At 45.8% G+C, this 20,837-nt stretch overlaps 1 long non-coding RNA gene across 1 annotated transcript in view; it reads left to right on the top strand.

Moving 5' to 3' along the window:
- Window positions 1-20,837, top strand: part of LOC137162725 (uncharacterized) — a 163,395-nt gene that overhangs the window by 71,227 nt on the left and 71,331 nt on the right. The window contains exon 2 of the long non-coding RNA XR_010922475.1: window positions 19,528-19,634. This is a non-coding gene — a long non-coding RNA (uncharacterized lncRNA). The remainder of the gene's footprint in view (window positions 1-19,527; window positions 19,635-20,837) is intronic.

The raw sequence follows: 20,837 nt of genomic DNA, 5'->3' as shown, positions 1-20,837 counted from the left end.
CAGTCTTCTCCTTTACTTCCTATCCTAAAGAGTTGTGTAATAGGCTGTAATATAGCTTCCATGATCTGCCCTGGAGTGGAGCGATTCTTATATCTCTACTTTACCTCCCTCATCAGGGTATCTTGAGGATTAATTAATTGCGTGTAAATTGGTCTGAGATCATTGCTGGATGGGTGTGGAGCAGTGCCAGGTATTATTAACTGTGAAATCTCAAACAAAGGATTAGATGATTTCAGATGAACTTCTAAACAACCCAAAATTCTGCTTTCACACCTGTGAACAGCGGAAGAGGAAATAGAGAGAAATGCAGGCAGTCGTTAAATAGAGGGTCCAATTCTTCCCTCACAGTGGTGTCAATCTGGAATAAAGCCACTGAAGTCCAGTGTAAACAAGAGAAGAGTCACATCTGGAATAGTTTTTTAATATATCTGAGTAGAAGGCATCAGAGAGCATTTGAAGGAAGGTTCCCATGGACAGCCAGCTGGAGAAGCTTTGCAGGGTATCACACAATAGCTCCTTTGCCCTCGCACATTAATACTGCCCATTTAGCATGGGCAGCTCCAGGATATGCATTGGCAACCAGTGGGCATGCTAATTGTGTGACTGCTTTTGAATATGTGACCCACTGACACGGGCCATCAAGAGGCAGTTCTGCTAGCCACACAAGTCTGTAGACAAAACCCCTAGTCAGAAAATCACAGGCAACTAGGGGCATTGCAACCTCTTCTTGTTTTTATCACTATCATAAATCCCTGGGCAAAAAACAGGGAAGAGATTTCCTTAGCTCTATTTCAGACCAGCTGCTCGCCAACCAGCTGCTCCCCGCACCCAGCTCCCAGAGCTTCCCGAACATCTTCCAGAGGGATCATCTTATTGACAAGCCAGGAAAGTTGCTATATTTATCCTGTCCCAGAACTACTGGACAGTCCATGTGGGACCATGTTGGTTCTCTCCTAGGTTTCATCCAGTGCTATGTTTATCCTCCTTGGTGTCTGGGGAAAGCAGAAATCGGGAAAAACCATGCCCCTTTCCAATTTTCCCAGCTGAGCATGTCTAGGGATAAAGAGGCATTTCTGAGCTTCCTATCAAACTCATTTGAAGTTCCAATCTGACTTTCTCACGGGAACATCTTACTTGGCTTCTACTGAGCAGGCCCAGAGCTCTGAATTACCCCCTGCCTGTGTTTGTTATTCTCAGTCGTTTATGTGTTTTTAATTCTTCGACATAGCCTCCTCTCCCTACCCCCCCTGGACATACACACAAGATTCAAGGCCTTGAATGCACATCAGTTGCAGGAGGTACCAAGTGATCTTGCGCTTCTAGCGGTTTCGTCCTAGTCCCAACATCAATCTGAACCAGCAGCACAGAGTTTGGGTCAGTCGCCATGAGAGTGTAGTTAGTGTAAACACTAAGGCCCTGATTCAGCAAAACACAAAACACCTGCTTAGCTTTAACTTAACTTTACTCCAAAGGAGGCTACTTGGTGCCAGGGCTTTAGCTACGACACTGATAGGTTTTATAAAACCCTAAAGGAGATACATAGGCAAGGGTGATTCCAGCTGGTGATGGATGGCAAAACTCTGCGGTGTGTCAGTCTAGGTTTTCATGATTCCTTTTCAAGTTTTGTGGCACTTTTCCCAGACCCCCTTATTTAAAGCTATTTTGCCCCAGGGAAATTTAATTAAAATAAAAAACCTTATAGATCTAATTGAATTAGAATCTGTGCTATGCCACTAGGAAAGATTTTTATTTTAGAGTCATTTTTGCCTGGTTTCTAAATGTTCCAAATCCTGAGGTCCATATTCAGTTTTTATTCATTTAGAACTCGCGTCAAGACAGCTAAGGCCTAATTGTATCGCTACATGAAAAATACCAATATAGAGGCCAAGAAATTCAACAAGGTTCCCCTTATAGAGTTTCCTCTGCAGTCTTCTGCTGGGAGAAACCAGGCATCATTTGCACAAATACCACAGAGCACACAGGACTTTCATGGATCTCTAGGAGCTGGCGAGGCCATATGGTAATCTGCAAAGTTGCCGCCGTGTTGGTCCTGGGCTCTCTCCAGCTCTGCTCTCTAATCCTGGCAGCCTGGCTCCACTGTTCAAACTTGGCTTGTTTTGTAGATCTCAGTGAGACCTAAAACCGAAACCAAATCTGAAGACTCTGAACTAGATCCTTAGCTGGTGGAAACTGACATAGCTTCGTTGGCTTCAGTGGAACTATGTTGATTTATGCCAATTGTGGTTCTAGCCCTATATGTTCTGTATTTCATTTGTTTGTAAGACTGTAAATTATAAGAAGCTACAGTATTTATGATATCACACATTGTGTTAAGCAGTATAGATGGACTGATCCAGCTATAAGGTAGAAGTCAACGAGCCATAACTGAGACTGAGCTTTGAACACTCTGCATTTCCTGACCCTTAAGGGCTTGAATGCTCATCCTTAATGCCACATCAAGGGTAGGGTCTGGGTTTTGTTTTGCATGGGAATAACATTGCTGCATGCCCCAGTGTCCTCATACGTCTGGTCAATCATCTTTTTCCAGCCCAATGACCCTGGTGAATGTGTGTTATAGTCCCCCTTCTGTCAATTTACAAAGGATATAAATTATATCCCCCTTACTCCGCCCAGCTACAGAGATTTGTCTCTTTAGCTCAAGCTGTACCAGCTCATGCTTTGGTTGTGGAGGACCTTGGTTTTGTCCCTGGGGTGTTGGCTAACAGGGCCGTCATAACTCAGTCACCTCTACAAGGCTGGTGTATTTCCTTATCAAACTGTGGGCAACTCTACCTCAGTTAAGTTAGCACTAATTCTGTATGCTGCTGAGTGCCCTCAGTTTCCTAGGACATCAGAGGGGGCTGAAGGGTGCTCAGCAGATTGCAAGATTAGGCTGCTGTTAGGTAGTTAGTAGGGGATGTCATTTCCCTCTTCACATCCAAAGAAAATGCTCATGTGCACCAGCTAATAGCTATTTAGAGAATCATTAGAGATTTTTTTTTAAAACCCTAACCTATAGCTTTAAGCTTCAGACTGGGCATTCAATCAACAGGACAGTGAATCCAAAAACCCTAAGACCAGCTGACAGTTCACTTGGAAATAGATATGCTTCCCTGTCCAGCCCACCCCTCCCGCTTGTTATTCTTGGCAGGCAGGTTGGACAGGCCTCCACGGTGAGCTTGTCAAAAGTGCAAGTGAGAGAAAATTGTTCATATCTGAATAAACAAAATCAGCTGTTGCCAGCAATCGTCATGCCCTTACTGAGGATTCAAGGCAGGTCAGCCATCATTCCTGTCTGGGTATCGGGTGTGAATGGCACCTCAGAATGGCTTGCTCCTTTTTGGTGGACAGCTGCAAAGGGCGCTGACTTGTTCTTCCTTTGCCTCCATCCCCGGGAAGGCTTCTCTTCTCCCACTGGGTTAATCTCCATCCCTTTGGGATATAGGGTTTGGTCATTGGCATCAACCATGAGCCTACATGTGAGTTCTTCCCTCTGGGCCCCAAAATGTCTAGGATGTAATGAAGAGCACTGCAAATGCAGTAGGACAGCAATTACATACCACCAGATGATGGTGATAATGATAAAGCCATCCAAGGATCATAGGGTGCTTTGCAAGCCTCAGTTGAGATACATGCTTCCCTACCCAGCCAAGGGTTATTATCCTCTCTTTATAGAAAGGGGAACTGAGGAACCTCCTCATTAACTTGGCCAGGAATAAGGCCTTCCCTAGGTTCACCTGGCAGGCACTGGTAGGGTCAGGATTAGAACCTACAAGTGTGTGAGAAGAGGATGGAAAGTAGGACTGGGAGACACAAGATTGCTTAGGTCCTTAAAGGAACTGGAATATGTCATCCCAGTCTCTAGGGGGAAGCATTGCAAAACCACCCTCAAAACAGCACTGTCTACTAAAGGCAGACCTTCTGCCTCCTCACAGATCTATGCTTTGTGCATCAGGCGTGCTTGGTTTCTCTGTTGCTGCAAAGAGCATTCCTTTTGTAGGGAATGACTGATTGCACTGAGCTGGGAGATGTATGTGAATTCCACATAGACCCATGCAGCCAATCTAAACAGGGCAGATTGACCAACTGTGTATTATGTATATTTCCCCTATTTGCAAATGCAAATTCCTGGAGCAACAGCTAGCCTGGTGCACTGCATGTCGGCTCCAAAGGAATTTCTCTTTCCCAATCAGGGGGTGGCTCCAGCCCCCAGGAGACCAAACTAATTATTTAGGGGAGGTGAACAGCATCTTTCTGTCTTGTTCAGACATCAGAGCTGTAGACAGTTGCTTGTTTTATGAATTTTGTTGTTGTTGTAACTTGTTGCTCATGAGAACGATGGAGCTGATGGTGCAAGCTACAGCCAAGCAGAGTTCTGGCAGGTGCTGGGCAAGTTTTCCTCACACAGCCTTTTCAAGGCACATGAATGCTGACCAGAGACTCCAGTCCTGTTTCCACCCACCGGTTATATCAGTGCACTTCAGCCCTGACTTGCAGCAGCCCCTGCTACTCCAGCCCTGGGTCCCCCACAGTTCTGCCTATGCGCCTTGGTCCTGATCCCCCGTAATCATGGGGATCCTACTCAGCGCTTCAATTCAGACATGCAGGAGCCCATGTAATTCTAACTAAGGGCCCTCACATAACTCTGGCGATGCACCTCAGTTCTAATTTTGCAGTTTTAGTCCTGGCTCTATGTGTGTGTCTTGACTGTGCACTTCAGTCGTGACTCAGCAGCACTCGCTGCTTTTCCAGCCCTTCCTTGCTCACAGATACTATTTTAATGAGATACTGAGGATTGTCTAAACATAGACCTTTAATCATAGAGGTCTATGATCCTGCGATCCTCAGCATCTCATTAAAATATGTTCCGTACACAGCTCAGGTGGGTGCTATGTCCATGGAGGGACCATCATTAATGGATGGATGGTCACCTGCCTGCTTCAAAAAACTTTCCAAGTCATATGATCAGCATATGATCGGGCATACCGCAAGACCCCTTAACTTGAGAACATTGCACTAGTATGTCTTTAATCAGTTTTTAAACTGATACTATTAAACGTGCAGGCCCCTGTGTGAACACACTTATTTAGTTTTATGAGTGGCTCATTTCCATTTAGCTTAAACTTGCTCCTAAATGACTTGAGCTAAACCAAAATAAGCCTGATTTAAACTGAAATAAGAGCATCCACCCAGCCTTGTGTCCTGGTTAACTGTATCCGTTTAAAATCATCCCTTAAGTTATCCTGGGGTGCCGCATTCCAGTGTAGACAAGCCCTGAGAAGGGGTGAGCACTGAGGTTTTTCCTCAAACTCTTGAGCAGTCAAAGAATGCAGGACTGAGCCCACTTTCATTCTCAACGATTCTGGATGTTCACGAGAGTCAAAAGGTGGAGAGGGCTGGATGGGAAAAAAGACCACAAAACTGCTTAGTAGCTTTTCCTTTTCAGCGTATGGAGCACTTACTACTACAATTCTTAAACAACAGAGCCCCGAGCCACAAACACACCCCATCAATACAGGGAAATAGGCATCTGCATTCCTGTTTTACTACTTGCAAGCTGTTCTGTTATTAAGGAAAGAGGGGCAGTAACTCTTGACCTTAGGGAAAGCAGGGGGCTTATAAAAAACATAAGTGCAGCAGGAATTACGAAGCAATTAAAAACCAAGCCAGAACTGGGACTATGTCAATAAAACCAAAGGGAACTTATATGCAGTGTTGTGGTAGCCATGTTAGTCCCAGGATATTAGCGAGAGAAAGCGGGTGAGGTAATATCTTTTATTGAGCCAACTTCTGTTGGTGAGCGAGACAAGCTTTCGAGCTACACAGAGGTCCTCTTCAGGTCTGGGAAAGGTACTCAGTGTCACAGTTAAATACAAGATCAAACAGATAGTCCAGTTTAGTCTCTCTCAGCAACAGAAGTTGGTCCAATAAAAGATATTACCTCGCCCACCTTGTCTCTTTAAAGGGAACTTATGTCAGTTCCACACAGGCCATGAGGACTAGGATGATTGACACCCCTCCTTTGGGGTCAATCTGGCTGATGCTTCAGGCCTCCTGACCGAGTTTATCTGGTCCCCAGAATCAAAACACAAACTCTGCTCTCAGAAGAAAGAGGAGACCCCAGCTCTGGGGCTGTGTGAATCTTTCCCCATGTGGGTTTGAGGCTGAATGAATCCAAAACCCAACACGCATCCTTCTGAGATTCACATGATGTCAAGTTAAAGTGATTGATCCCTCCCTGTTACCCAGAGTCACCCAAGTGTTTAAAGAACCTCATCTGAGTAGCCATCTGAATGGGAGAAACTAGAAGATGTAGATTGATGGGAGACAGGGTTTGCTGGAGCTTTAGATTAATGTCCTGGGTGTTTAACTTGATGCCTGGGTTTGCATCCCACTGTAGATGATGAGAAGTAAACCCAGGGAATGTTGCATTGGATACTTAGCCGAACCTCCTTAGGGATTTCCCACCCCAATAAAAATAGGAAGAGAAGCTTTGTTTAGTTGTCTCTGAAAATAATGCATTTCTTTGCATTGATTTTTGTGTGTGTGTAGTTTTTGTTTTGAGGTTCCTGAAGTGCTGGCTGAAAGTTGGGGTATAGTCCAAATTTAACAGCCCCGGAGTTCTTCTATGAAACTTCTATGAAACTTTTGTGAATTATTATACCAACCACTTGAGTTTAAACGCATTATAAAGAGGAAATGGAAGGCTATATTTTATTGCCAAATATGAAACAGCCAGTGTTGAGCAGGCGACATTTAGGCCAGCCCTATGTTTAGGTCTTGGACCTTGTGTGTGCTGGGGAAATTTGCCAGCATACTCAAACCAGTTTTGAAACCAGTTAGTAATCTAGGGTAAACAAGGCAAAAATGGTCAATCTTGTCATAGGGTGACTTGTTATGGATTACTTCTTCCTCCATAAACTGGTTTAATTAGCCCCCTTTCACCACGTTTAACCAAACCATTTTAAAAAACAGACTTAATCATTTTTGCCTTGTCTACACGAGAATTCCAAACGGTTTTGAAACTGGTCAGAATAATTTCTTAAATGTCCTCGGTGTAGACAAGGCCTGAAACCCAAACATAACCTGGCCTAAATTTTCAAGACTCACTAGTGATTTTGGATGCCTACATTTTGAGGGGAACACTTTAAAGGGACTTATTTACAGAGGGCAGGTGCTCAACACTTTCTGAAAATCAGCCATCCCCACCCACACTGAGGTACTCTTGAAATCAAAATCACTAGTCACTCTTGAAAATGTAGGCTGACTACCCTGAGATGCCCCTATTGTTCCTTTTCTTTTCTGCCTGCAGCCCCAGTCCCAAATTTCAGGGCCAAAAGAGACAGGAAGAGGGATATATGTTGACAACTACAGATCAAAGGATTCAGAAACTGAATGAATTCAAGAATAAGTAGTTGTTGGCAAGCTTCTCCACTTTTCCAGTTGAGGCAAATGTACTTGTGCTAGGATCTGCTGGGATATTGTTTGATGTGGTTAAATCTGTCGCAGGTTGCAGTGAAGAATACTAGCAGTGGCCGTGGTATTTCCCTCCCAGAGTTTGCAGTGTCTTTGTTGCTGGTGAGGAACCAACTCAAATTCTCTCTATCACCTCAGCCGTGTTCCCAGTCTGCAAATGGCTGGAATTAAGTTTGGGTTTCTTTTCACTTATATAGGAATTCTCTCCCTGCCTGTGTCATCAAATAGCCTTCATTCTGCCAGGAAAGCACATCACGGGGCCATATTTCAAGCTCCCATTGACTCTTTCAACACTGCCACTTGAATGCAGCTCCTGAAAGGGGGTCTTGCTACCAAGTTACTCTTCCTCCATAAAGAGGGAGCAGCCCCACCTCACCTATGCACAGACCATGGGGAATAAGTTAGAAAGGCAATTTGGAAGCGCACTGATTACTGTGCCTGGTTCAGTTCCTTTGGTGATACATGCAAAGTGGGACTTGTGCAAGCTGAAAAGGATGATACAAGCAAACAAGGCTAAGCGGCAAAGGGGACACGTAGAACTGGCTTGAGAATGACAATTCTGTTTTGCCATAACTTTTGTGGTTTCAGTATTTGTTTTTGGTCAGCAGTTGAAAACAGACAACAAAAATCTTTTGGATGTTTGTGTGAGACAGAATTGTGTTGGAAATGTCTTTGTTAAGGTAGAAAAGATCAGGTTTTCAGTTTGGGACTCTCTCTCTCTCTGGAAGTGACCAAAGAGTCCTCCCTGGACCTCAGAGAACTTCCTGTCAAAACTTTATTTACATCAGTGCAGCTCCACAAAACATTTCGGCTCCAATAAAACCGTACTTTATGATGAAAAAATATTTAGTCAAAAATGTTCTGAGCAGCTCTAGGGACAAGCTGCTGGAGCCGGGAGGGAGAAGAACATTCGTGATGACACCAGGACCTGGGAGAAACTCCCACAGTTACATACCCAGACTTGGGCCAGATTCACCCAAATGTTCCTGAGCCTTGGGTCAGGTTTTGGGAGAGAGAGGCTAATGTTTGAGCTCCAGCTTAGGTGGAAATATACAAAATTCAGCTTTTGTTTCAATCAGTAGAAATTCCTTTGAAAACAATGGAGTTACAGCAGCCTAAAACTAGCACAGGAGCGCTCTAAATTGGGCCCTTTGACCCTGCCTACATTCAATGAAGCCAGGATTTCACATGGATTTTTCACCTAAAATGTCCCACCATTGCTACCATAACCTCAGCCCCACCGGCTTGGTGGTAGTGACCATGTGGACAAGACTGCACTCAGCCATTGGCGTTTGTATCATCACGTCATGTGGAGCTGCCCTGAACCTGCTTTGATTGCAGTAGTCAAAACTCCAGGAGCCGGTCTACACAATGTTTCTAGCATAGCTGATCCAGTAGTACAGTGGCAATGGGAAAATGCATTGTTATAGGCATAGCCTTATTAGCACCCAGATAACTTCACAGCTGTTAGCAGCAGCAGCACAGAGAGGTCCCAGCTTGCAAGGCACTCTATGTACACGTAGCGAGAGAGACAGTCCCCACTCCAAATGGCTTACAGTCTATGTAGACAAAGGATGGAAAAGTGACTCACTCAAGGAGGTCAGAACTGGGAATAGAATCCCGGTTTCCTGACTCCCAGGCCAACACCTGATGCACTGGACAACGCTGCTGCTTGCCTTCCTCCGTCCCCACCCCTACAAGTTTTAACCAGAAATTTCCAGTGGGATATTCAGCCATTAGCCACCCAATTCATAACTTGGACTTTGTTCCTCATGGCCATAGCGCTGAAGCCCTGACAATGCTGCCTTGCTGAGAAAGCCCTTCCCTGTTCACGCACACTCGAACTTGAACAAACCCTGTTAGTCCCACACTGTGGATGGGTCTTTATAGGAGAGGTGGGGGAAAAGAGCAGGAGAAAATGCCAGTTGTCTAGATACAGGCGCAGAACTAGAAAGTTCAAAGAGGTTACAAAATGAGCCAGAAAGTGCATCTTTTCAAACCTCAGAAAGATTTAGGACTGTGGCATCTCCAGCAGATATCTGAGTCAGTTCTTATACCATGGCAGCCTGTTCGCTGCTCTAGTTAGGTGGCAATTTGGTCCGGTTGCTGTAGTGGTATTCCTGATTTTGCTTGTGTGACCTTGGACAAGTCTCTTCAGCTTCATGTCTCTGATTCCCCTGCCACTCTTTATCTGTGTTGTCTAGTTAGACTGTAGGTAATTTGGAGCAGAGACTGTGTCCTCTTACTATGTAAGAGCTATACAATGCCTAGCATGTTGGAGCCTCTTAGATGCTGCCTACTACCAGCGAATAGTGAGAAGTCCAAAGGGCCCATTTCTCCTGTCTCCCCCTGCACAGTAGCCCTGGATAACTCTGTTCAGTGCTGATGGGACTGGAAATCTGTTACGCGGGGGATGCGGGCCCTCGCCCCCGGCTAACGCTGCATTTTGCAGCTCCACTATTTTTATGGGCTGTTTGGCCTGACAGCAGCTCATTACCTTTCCTGCCTGCTTGGTTTATATCCGCTGGCTCTCGCTGGCTTTTTCCTCTCAATAAAATGACAATGCAGAAACACACACGCACAAAGAGAGAGCTGGAGGTGGGGGGGAGGCTGCCTGACTTGCTATGGAAACAGTGATCAAGCAAACCTTCCCGTTCCCCTCATCTGCTCAGGAGGAAACACTGTCACCATAAAGTGACCATGGAGAGGAAAGGGGAATGAGGGGTCAAATCATCAACATTTGCTAATGGGCTCTTCAATCTAGCAGACAAAAGTAGAACAAGATCCAAGGGCTGGAATTTGAAGCAATACCAATTTGGACTAGAAATAAGGCACACATTTTTAACAGTGAAGTTTATTAACCACGGCACAACATAGCAAAGGTGGTGGTGGATTCTACATCACTGGCAATTTTAAATCAAGATTGGATGTTTTGCTAAAAGATCTGCCCTAGTTCAAACAGAAATTAATTGGCCTATGTTCTCCAGGAGGTCAGACTAGGTGGTCACAGTGGTCCTTTCTGCTCTTGGAATCTACGAAGCCACTAACGTGTCCTCTGGGGCCCCCCAGGGATTTCTCCTCCTGCCATGAGCTCCCTCTTTCCATCTCTTGGACTGGGCAGTGGCAGCCCTTGTGGAACCCAAATCTGTGTATTAATGTGTGGGTCGAGCTAAGACACCATGACAAGGAAGAGCTGCCATTGGTAGATGCTGGTGGATGGTCCTGGGCAGCTGCAGGAGCAGGCCTTTCATTTTGGGGGAAGCTGTTGGGTTCTAGGGGAGGGTGTCTTTGTTCTTTCATGTGAGTTCTTGGCCAGCGGGATGATCCCTGCCAAGCGGAGATTAGCAAGCAGTTCATCCTTCATAGCCCATCCACATTTTTGCCAACACTGCCCAGAAAGGGCACGAAATCTGGGCTGTCCAAGATTTCAGAGCACTTGACAAACGTGAACTGCACCTCTGCGGAAGTATTACTACTATCCACATTTTAGAGATGCACCACAGAGAGGGGAAGTGAGTTGCCCAAGGACCCACAATGAGATAGTGGCAGAGGCAGGAATCCAGGAGTCCCTGCTTCACTCACTGGACCTTAATGCACCTATCGTCCAGATACTTGATACCTGCACTGCTAGTGCCCTATGTGCAAACAACTACATTAGACATGCAGGGGCTTCCCTGGCAACCCTGCATGTCCAGACCCCTTTCCCTTTGCGTCTTGATGAAGCCTATGCCATGCATGCCCTAAGACAGTCATCTATTCAGGAGAGCCAGACATGCTCCACATGAGCTTTTCAGTGGAGCCGGGAGTCAATGGGGCTCGCCAAGTTCCCCTTGCCCTTCTTTACTGTGTTCCTCCAAATTATTGTGTCGCTGTGGGTGAGAGGATTCTGGGTAAGGTATTTTGCAGAATCCCCTCTACTTAACTGCGGGGCCGTGTGTCTTCATAGCTGGAGAGAGCAATAGCGGTGCAGTGATGGCTCTGAGCACAGCATTGCTGTTGCACTCTTTCAGTGCAGTTGCACTGCCCATTCTGATTTTCCCATCGCCAATTCCAGGCCAAACAAAATGGGGCCAAGCGTCTGCTCTGTTTGCTGCTACCCAAGGAAGCAGATAACAAACTGGCGGCCAAACAGTGCATGGATAATGTGGTTCCTTGCAGGGAGCAACTCCCTCTCCTTAACAGCAATGGGAATGGGGAATTCCAGGAGGAACCTGCTATCCCTTGCAGCTCATTTCATTGCATGGTGGTGGCCCGCACAAGGCAGAGTGTTAACTCTATATAGGACACAGATGTTCACTGTTGAATTGAATGTCGATAAGAATTAAAACCCCGTCTTTAAATAGCCCTGCTCAGCACAGGCACGTGTCTGTATAATTCATTTTTCAGTGAAATACCTTTTTGTGGCAGTTACTGTACATGCTAGTGGCAGGCGGCTTGCAAGGAAATTAGGGTTTCTGATATTTACTGGAGCCCTAAAAATGTCTGCCTCAGCTGGGGCAAACTTCCTGGCAGAACTCATTGTCAAATCAAAGGCACCACATAGCCTTTAAGCCACCACAGAGAATTAAGCTTCTGTGACCGAGAAATCAAACCCCATTGACTTTTTGTGAATGGATTTAACCCTGGTAAAAGGGGTCAGATTGACAGCTTTGGTCCTGTCCTCTTTGTGGTCATTTAATAAGCCAGTGGCTCCTTTTTTAAAGATATGCATTAGAACTGTTGAAATTTTTTTGACAGAACAGTTTTCCATCAGAAAAAGCGGTTTTGTCAGAGTCTAAATGTTTTACTGCATGGTGTTGATTTCAATGAAATTTCTGATGGAGAAACAGTCAAAATGAATCATTTCAACTTTCTTTTCTTTTCTTTTTTTAAAATTTTTGATCATTTTGAAATGTTTCATTTTGACTTCCTCATTTCAATCCATTTAGTTTAGACTATTCTATTCCAGTCAAGTCTGTTCAAGTCTAAATGAAAGGAACTGACATTATTGAAACAAAGAGTTTTACCCTTTCGAAACAGAATGATTTGACATTATTGAAATGACACATTTTGTTGATTCCAAAATGAAATTGTTTGTCTGGATTTTCTGTTCCATGGCAAATGTCTAAATTTCAGCTTTTCATTCCTATTAAGATGAAAAACAAAATTCAGAATTCCCTGTGGAACAGAAATTCCAACTTCCAACCAGCTCTCGCAGGCATGTCTACCCCAGCATCCCAGTAAATTCCAGTTTGGACAGTTACATGTTCTGGTGGATAGAGAGCTGGTCTGGAACTTGGGCGGCCTGCATTCTATTCTTGGCTCTGTCACTGACTTGCTTGCAAATCTCCTCCCGCCTCTGCAGCCCCTCCTGCCCTTTCTCCAATTTGTTTATTTATAGTCATAGAGTCGAAGGCCAGAAGGGCCAACAGAGCATCTTGTCTGACCTCCTGTATATTGCAGATCATCAGCAGCACCCAGCACCCAGCACTAAATCCAACAACCGAAATTGGACCAAAGTGTTACAGCCCTCAGGAGACTTAACTATTATGTGCCACAGAGATAGAATATGAGGGACCGAAGTGCACCAGTTCAGGGAATTGATTAAGTGAGAGATACCCAGATGATCTTGGCAAATGATCTGCATTACAGGGTGCAGAGGAACCCCAAGGTTACTGCCAATCTGAGCTGGGGGGGAAATCCTTCCCAACCACACATAAGGCGATCAGTTAGACCTGACTGTGAGCTCCTTGGATGACGGCTGTTTGTTCCTGTGTGTTTGTACAGTGCCTAGGGCAGGCGGAGGAAATCTTTGTCAGATCTGGAGATTGTGACTTAACCACAGGGCCATCCTGCTTCACTCAGAGGAAGCTCCAGAACCATTAGATATTGTGGCCCACACTTTCAAAAGTGGCTTCTGATTTCGGGCGCCTCAGTTTCTGGGTGGCCAGCTTGGCTGTTATGTCTAAACAAAACAGACTGCCTAGGGAGGTTGTGGAAGCTCTTTCACTGGAGGTTTCAAAAAGAGGCTGAATAGCCATCTGATGATTTAGCCACAATAGATCCTGCATCTTGGCAGAGTGTTAGACTAGATGACCCCTGTGTTCCCTTATAACCTTATGGTTCTAAGATTCTAACTATGGACTTAATTCGCCGCTCCTTTGCACCAGGGTGAAGCCCTGACCCTAGTGAAGTCAATGGGATTTTTGCCATAGACTTGCGTAGGGGCCAGGATTTCACCCCAGTGCATGTGAGTGTGACGTACCTGGTTTCAATGGCGTCACCCCGGCATGAAGCTAGTATAACCGAGTGGGGAATCCAGCTCTGCACCTTATCACTTTCTTTAAAGAAAAGGCAAACCCTGCCATCACCACAAAGCCAAATACAATCCAACCTCCTAACTCTCTCTAGTCCATTTCCATACATGGAGAGTGCAGCGCGGTCCGTCCAGTGCCCAGCAGTCAGACCAAGGCCTTTGGATGCTTTGCGCACTGCATGGACCAAAGAACTGTATCTACTAAAGATATAAAACATGCGAGGCCTGGTTCTATATACACACTGCTGATCTGACTAGCTTTGAAACCACAGAACACGGTAGCGCCATTAGAGGGCTCTCAAACTCTTGAAAGGGATACCCCCCCCAATTCCTGTGCACTACACTCTGGAACAAGTACTCTCTACGTGAAAAAGCAGAACTCCTTCCCTGCCTAGTGATGGATCCCAGATGACGTCTCCTCAGCCAAAGGAATATGATCTGTCTCATTAGATTACAAGTTGGAACCTTTACAGACTGTAAGTGGGATTCCGTGGCTCTCTCTCCCACTCCCTGTCCCCCAAGCCCATGTTTCTTAATAAATCATCCTCTAGCCTGAGCCGCGTCTCCTTGTTTTAAGTTTAACAAGCTTATTTTTTTGCTGATAAGCTGGACTTTGAATTCTCCCCCAGCTCCCAGGTTGGAGCCAATAGTATCATGAAGGAGAGGCTATTAACCATGATCTATCACACACCAATGGAGCTAATGCACAGTGCTTACCGTGAGCAGCATGTTTCCCTTGTATCAGCATTTCTGGGCCGATTGCGTGTATCTGACATCCTGAACAGGAGGGGAGTTTCAGGCATGGACCAGATGTAAATTAGTGGAGCCAATTCAGCAATGTCCTAGGATGGGGCTATAAGTTACATGCCAGAAGGGTCAGTAGAAAATGGGTCCCAGTGATGCAAAAGTATTGTAACAGGAACCTGTCTCTCATGCAAAATGAGTGTAAAGTACACCACTTGATTATTGGCAGGGGCTGATTTTGGTGTCACACCAGTTTTACACTGTTATAACACCCATGACCTCAGTGGAGTCACTCTGGATCTCCACAAGCATGACATAAGGTCTGTCTACACTGCAGATTGGGGTTAGTGGGGTGACTGCAGCACATGTAGACATACTCAAGCTAGCTTTAATCTAGCCAGCTCGGGTCCGGGAGCGGTGAAGCCGTGGCAGCACAGAGATCCTGGGTACTCGCCTGGGCAGCTAACCCATGCTGAAGTCCATGCTGTCAGAACCTCACTGCTCCAGTAGTACCTGAGCTAGCTAGATTAAAGCCAGTTTGGGTCTGTTCACACACATTGCAGTCATACCTCCAATTGCAGTGTAGACATATCCATAGTTCCAAATCTAGTCCTCTGCCTAGAGGGTGGCTTGGGGATAGGCTGAAGTATGTGGAGAAGCTGCTTTTTCTGCACCCATCTGTTGCTTTTACTCTTATCCCCCATTCACCCACACACATCTAGATACATATCACCCATCTCCTTGGATATAAACTGCTCTCACTTTGCAGCCTCCACTCGGAGCAGGTTACTGAGCAACTTACTCCCAATGTGTACATCATTTCTGTTGATGTCACCACTGAATCTGGCCTAGATCCTTCCATGGACTTGCACCTGCTTTCATTGGTAATTCATTTGGCCCCTCACTACATGAGATGAGAAAAACCTTCACTCACAGCCTGAAATCAAGCAAGATTAACTTGGCTCAGGACTGCATTACAAACAGAGCTGAGTGACTAATTCCTGGTGAATAATTTATCTGATTTGCTTCACCATTTTTTCTGCTTGCAAAAGGTCTGCAAACAGACTAATTTCCAGTTTTCCCAAATGTCTTCATTGGAATTGTTTGCTGGGCACTCTCTGATAAATTTGAGGTCTGTAGTTTGTTTGAAAAGTGTTCATATATGAGCATTATATAGATGGAATTTGAGCTGTGTTGCCTAATTTGGATTGATAGGACACACACTACGTGGTATTGTTTCTGTTCCCTGACCAGATGAGTGCAACTCTTAGTTTCAGGTTTCCAGAGTGAATATTCGTGATTTCAAAATCCTCAAATATTGGCTTCAAGTTCACTCTTTCTGCTAACCTTCCTGTCAGATTGCTGTAGTCCTCAGACAATTATAAAAGGGGCATGGACAAAGCAAAAACCAATCCTTTTTTTTTTTTTTTCTTTTTTCATTGATGTGACTATTCACAGAAAACTTTGTGATGAGTTTTCCCAGCTTAGTTACAAAACTGACATTTAGGTTGGGTCCAGCAAAAGGTTTGAGGTCCAGAAATATTGTGGCAAGAGTCCCAAAATGTGGATATTTAGGTGACTTGCCAAACCTCTTGGGCCCTGCAAATTTTTGCCAGGAATCTGAGAAAAAACGGGTGCCCATGGGACCCCCAATGGTTCCTGCTTTTTGTTGGAACACATACACTGTGAGACAAGCTGTTCTCATGGTATTCTGATATTTCACTTCCCATCCTAGAAAGAACTTGGAAATCCCTCAGACCTCAGTCAAAGTTACATTTGGGCTAAGTTTATTCTTTGGGTGATGGTTCATTCATGTTCGTCTATCTGAATTGCTTCAACCCATGTTTACGGTCAGCTTTGTGGTGATTAGAGCACGGCACTGGGACCTGAGTTCTGTTTCCTTAAATGGTTCACTTAACTTCTCTGTGCCACCATTTTCCTGTCTCTTTTACAGTCTTAAGCCTCCTTTCCTGCCTCATAGCAGGATTGTGTAATCAATGTTTTAAGAGCAGTGGAGTCCTGGAGTGAAAGCTGCTATTTACCTGCAAAGTGTTATTATTAAAGTTATATGATAATTACCAACAGGGCCTGATTTATAGCTATAAATATATATAGCCTGATTTATAGCTAAGGATGGGAATATTACTGTGGTGTAAGGTTGGCAATCATGGTTTCTGAAAGCATACTATACTGGAGACTCTGCTATACACTATTGGCTGGCTTTAGCTACGAGGAGGATGCAGGAGCCTTGATATTCCATTATCAGTATCTTTTGATAAAAATCCCATCCCAAACCCAGCCCCTTCCCCTGCCAATATCTGGAGGATGCAGACCACAAGTTGGGGGGAAATAATAATAATTTGATTGAACCTTTCATTTAAGTCTATCTCAAAGAGGTTTGTGAACATTAATTCTTCTTTGAGTGCTTACTCGTGTCCATTCCATTGTAGGTGTGTGCACGCGTCTGTGCATGGTTACCGGAACATTTTTCCCTTTAGCAGTACCCGTAGGGCCAGCTCCGGCACCCCCGGAACCCCACGGACATGCCGCGGTATATGAGGCGCTGCCGGACCTACGCCCCCTCAGTTCCTTCTTTCCACCTGTGACGATTGCTGGAACTTCTAGGACTTGCATCACAAGTGTTCTCAGTCCCTTTTGTTCTCCTTAATTGATTGTTGTTTGTCTTAGTTAGGAAGATAAGTCCTTAAGTGTTGCTAATAGTGGTAGTTAGTCACTTAGGATAGTCCCAGCTGGGACTTTGCTGAGAGCAGGGCATGTACCGGTCACCTGGCTTCAAACTGTGCGCCTCCTGTGGAAAGGCCTTTCCACTGAGCGACCCCCATGATAGTTGCATAAAGTGCCTGGGGGAAGCTCATCGTAAGGACAAATGCAAGATCTGTATGGTTTTTAGACCTCAAACCCAAAAAGACAGAAAGACCTGCTTGATAGTTTTACTAATGAAGGCAGCACACAGACCGGCCTCTGAACCAAGCCGTTCTACCTCAGTACCAAGCATGGCATCAGTGCAGAGCAGGGCAGAGCGGATCAGTGCAGGAAACCTTCCACATAGGTCACGTACTGGGCAAAATGGAAACAATTTATCTGTTGGGCAGAGTCCCAGGGAATTTCACCTGGGTTGTCACCAATACAGGCGATCCTAGAGTAGTTGTTGCAATTAAAACTCCAGGGACTAGCCGGGGCCTCCCTGAAGGTCCACCTACTGGCTGTATCAGTGTTCCACCAGCCTTTGGAGGGGAGATCAGTTTTCTCCCACCCTATAACAATTAGGTTCCTGAAAGGGGTGGAGAGGCTCTATCTGCAGGTCTGTGACCTGGTGCCTCCCTGGGATCTCAGCCTGGTCCTCTCATGGCTCACGGGGCCTCCCTTCAAGCCCATGACTACATGCCCTTTACTGCTGCTGTCATGGAAGGTGGCCTTTCTGGTGGCCATTACCTCAGCAAGGAGAGTCTCCGAGCTTAGGGCACTGACCTCGGAGCCTCTTTATACTGTGTTCTATAAAGACAAAGTTCAGTTGCGGCCTCATCCAGCCTTCCTGCCTAAGGTGGTTACCCAATTTCATTATAACCAAGATATATTTATCCCCATGTTTTTTCCCAAACCGCATGGTTTGGGGAGGAGAGAAGATGGCACACGCTAGATGTTAGATGGGCGTTAGCATTCTACACCAAGTGCACGAGATCGTTCCGGAGATCTATACAACTCTTCGTCATGGTGGCTGATCGGATGAAAGTCTTACCTGTTTCCGCCCAGCACATCTCATTGTGGATAACTTCCTCCATCAAGTTATGCTATGAGCAGGCGAAGGTGCTACTTCCAGGGATAATTACAGCCCACCCAACCAGAGCTCAAGCTTCGTTCACAGCCTTCCTAGCAAGAGTGCCTGTGCAAGACATCTGTAGGGCTGCCACCTGCTCGTCTATACACACCTTCACATCCCACTACGCCATCGTCTAGCAAGCGCGGGATGACGCGGGCTTTGGCAGAATGGTGCTGCAAGCAGTTCATCCATAACTCCGGCCCACCTCCAAGGTATTGCTTGTGAGTCAACTACAATAGAATGGACATGAGCAAGCACTCGAAGAAGAAAAGGCGGTTACTTACCTTGTAACTGTTGTTCTTCGAGATGTATTGCTCATGTCCATTCCATGACCCACCCCCCTGTCCCCGCTGCCGGAGTTGGCAGCAAGGAGGAACTGAGGGGGCATAGGGCCGGCAGTGCCTCATATACTGTGGCATGTGCGTGGGGCTCCAAGGGGCGCCAGAGCCGGCCCTACGGGTACTGCTAAAGGGAAAAAAATTCCGGTAACCATGCACAAAGGTGCGCACACACCTACAGTGGAATGGACATGAGCAACACATCTCGAAGAAAAACAGTTACAAGATAAGTAACCGTCTTTTACACGACCTCCCTTGCAGGGTTGTCACTGTCCCCATTTTACAGATGGGAAAACTAGGACCCAAAGAGTTGAAGTATCTTGCAGCGAGTGTGAGGCAGGCCCGGAAATAGAACCCAGGAGTCCTGACTCTTAGTCTGGGACAACCAGATCTGCACACTGTATTCAAGATGTGGTCGTACCATGGATTTATAAAGAGGCAATACGATTTTCTGTCTCTTTCCTACTGATTCTCAACAGTCTGTAGTCTCCTAGCTTGCCCCCATCCAGATCATTTTGTTTTCACCTTGAAACACAAGCCTGACTTGTCCTCCTAGCTTGGCCAAACCCGAGAGCTCATAAAGAAATGCTACGGTTGCTAACGCCCCATGGCGTCGCTGTGCTGGAAGGAGACGAGCATCCTTTATCTCAGCTGACCCAGCGGGGTAGACATTCCTGCTCCTTTCCAAAGGGAGCCGGAGAGCCACAGAGCTTGTTCACAGTGCACTTCCCCGCTGGGGAAGCTCCTCACTAGGTGCCCTCCTACTCAGGAAGCTGCTCGATGTGTCACATGAATCAGTCAACTTGTCATGTTTGAAAATCTCCTTTATTTTTCAGCTGGGGTTTGGCTGCCATCCAGAGCCCTTCTGTGCCTCCAAGGGAAAATGATCTGCAGAGACATGATGAGACACTGCCCAGGTTGCGTTTCTGCTTTGCTGTCTTCTGTGAGTGTTTGAAGTTTTCTTTATTTTTCTGCCTTGAGAGATTTTTTTAACCAAAAAATGGACATTTTAGTTTGTTTGTTGGAAAGAATTTAGGAAAAAGGGAGGTGGGAGATGATAATAATATAAAAAAAATCCACCCATCCCTGAAATAGCCCTAGACAGTCAGTAGAGAGATCTAGCAATTGGACTACAGGACTCCTGGGTTCTGTTCCCAGCTCTGCCACTGACTGTTGTGCCTTGGGCAAGTCACTTAGTATTATTTACATTACAGCAGTGCTGAAATCCTCTGTCATAGGGTCCTTTAAGGGAGATGGATTCAACTCCACCTGTGTCTAGTCAACTGCCTTCCCATGTGATGGTTGTTGAGACATCCTAATAGGAGGGAACCTGCTTAGTTTAGTGGGAGAGGAAGGCCGAGGGGGAGGGATAACAGAGAAACTTATGCAAGAGAAAGGAGACTTGTAGGTAGGTAGAAGGCTCTCCGATAGTATCACCTGATGAGCAACAGGAAGTGCTATGGGGGTCTCTGCAGTGGGCTTAGCAAGAGGCCTGACACAGTCAGTCCTGGCAGTTCCTGGAGATGGGTTGTGCTCCAGGGAATGAAGCAAGATATCTAAGTAGATGGACTTTTGTGGCTTGTTACAGTGTCTCTGGACCACAACCCAGAGTAGAAAGAGCCCTGGGTTCCCTTATGTTCCACTGGGGAAGGCAGTGTGGAAAACCCCCTGGCACAAGGGGCAGAAAGACTAGTGATCCTGGAGCTGGGCTAGAAGAGATTTTTGTTCTGTGGGACTCTTGTTTGTTAACTCTGGAGGGGTTTGCTGTTATAACTTAGCTGGAGGGTTGGGACACCTCAGTGGTTCAACAGTGCAGGGAGCTGTATTATCACTCGGGGAAAACAGCAAGTGGAGAAACTGAGGCAGACCCATGCCCAGAAGCCAAGATAAGATGATTTTGTCACAGGCTCCAACTGCGATTGGGGGCACATTGTGAGACAAAGACAGAAGCTTCTCCCACTCTAACAAGAGAGTTAGAGAACAAGTGTCTTGCTCTAAATCACGCTGGGAACCTATGGCAGAGCAGGGAACAAGACCCAGATCTCCTGAGCCCCTCTTTAGCATGTTAATAATAAGACCATTTCTACTTTCTTCACTTTGCCATGCCTCAGTTTAAAAGGAGAACAAGAAAACAGTCAAACCCATA

The sequence above is a fragment of the Emydura macquarii genome, unplaced genomic scaffold, assembly GCF_026122565.2.
Source record: "Emydura macquarii macquarii isolate MOO-44397 ecotype Brisbane River unplaced genomic scaffold, CSIRO-AGI_Emac_v2 contig_312, whole genome shotgun sequence".
In the NCBI taxonomy this organism is placed as follows: domain Eukaryota; kingdom Metazoa; phylum Chordata; order Testudines; family Chelidae; genus Emydura; species Emydura macquarii.
This window is presented reverse-complemented; position numbering and strand designations above follow the sequence as displayed.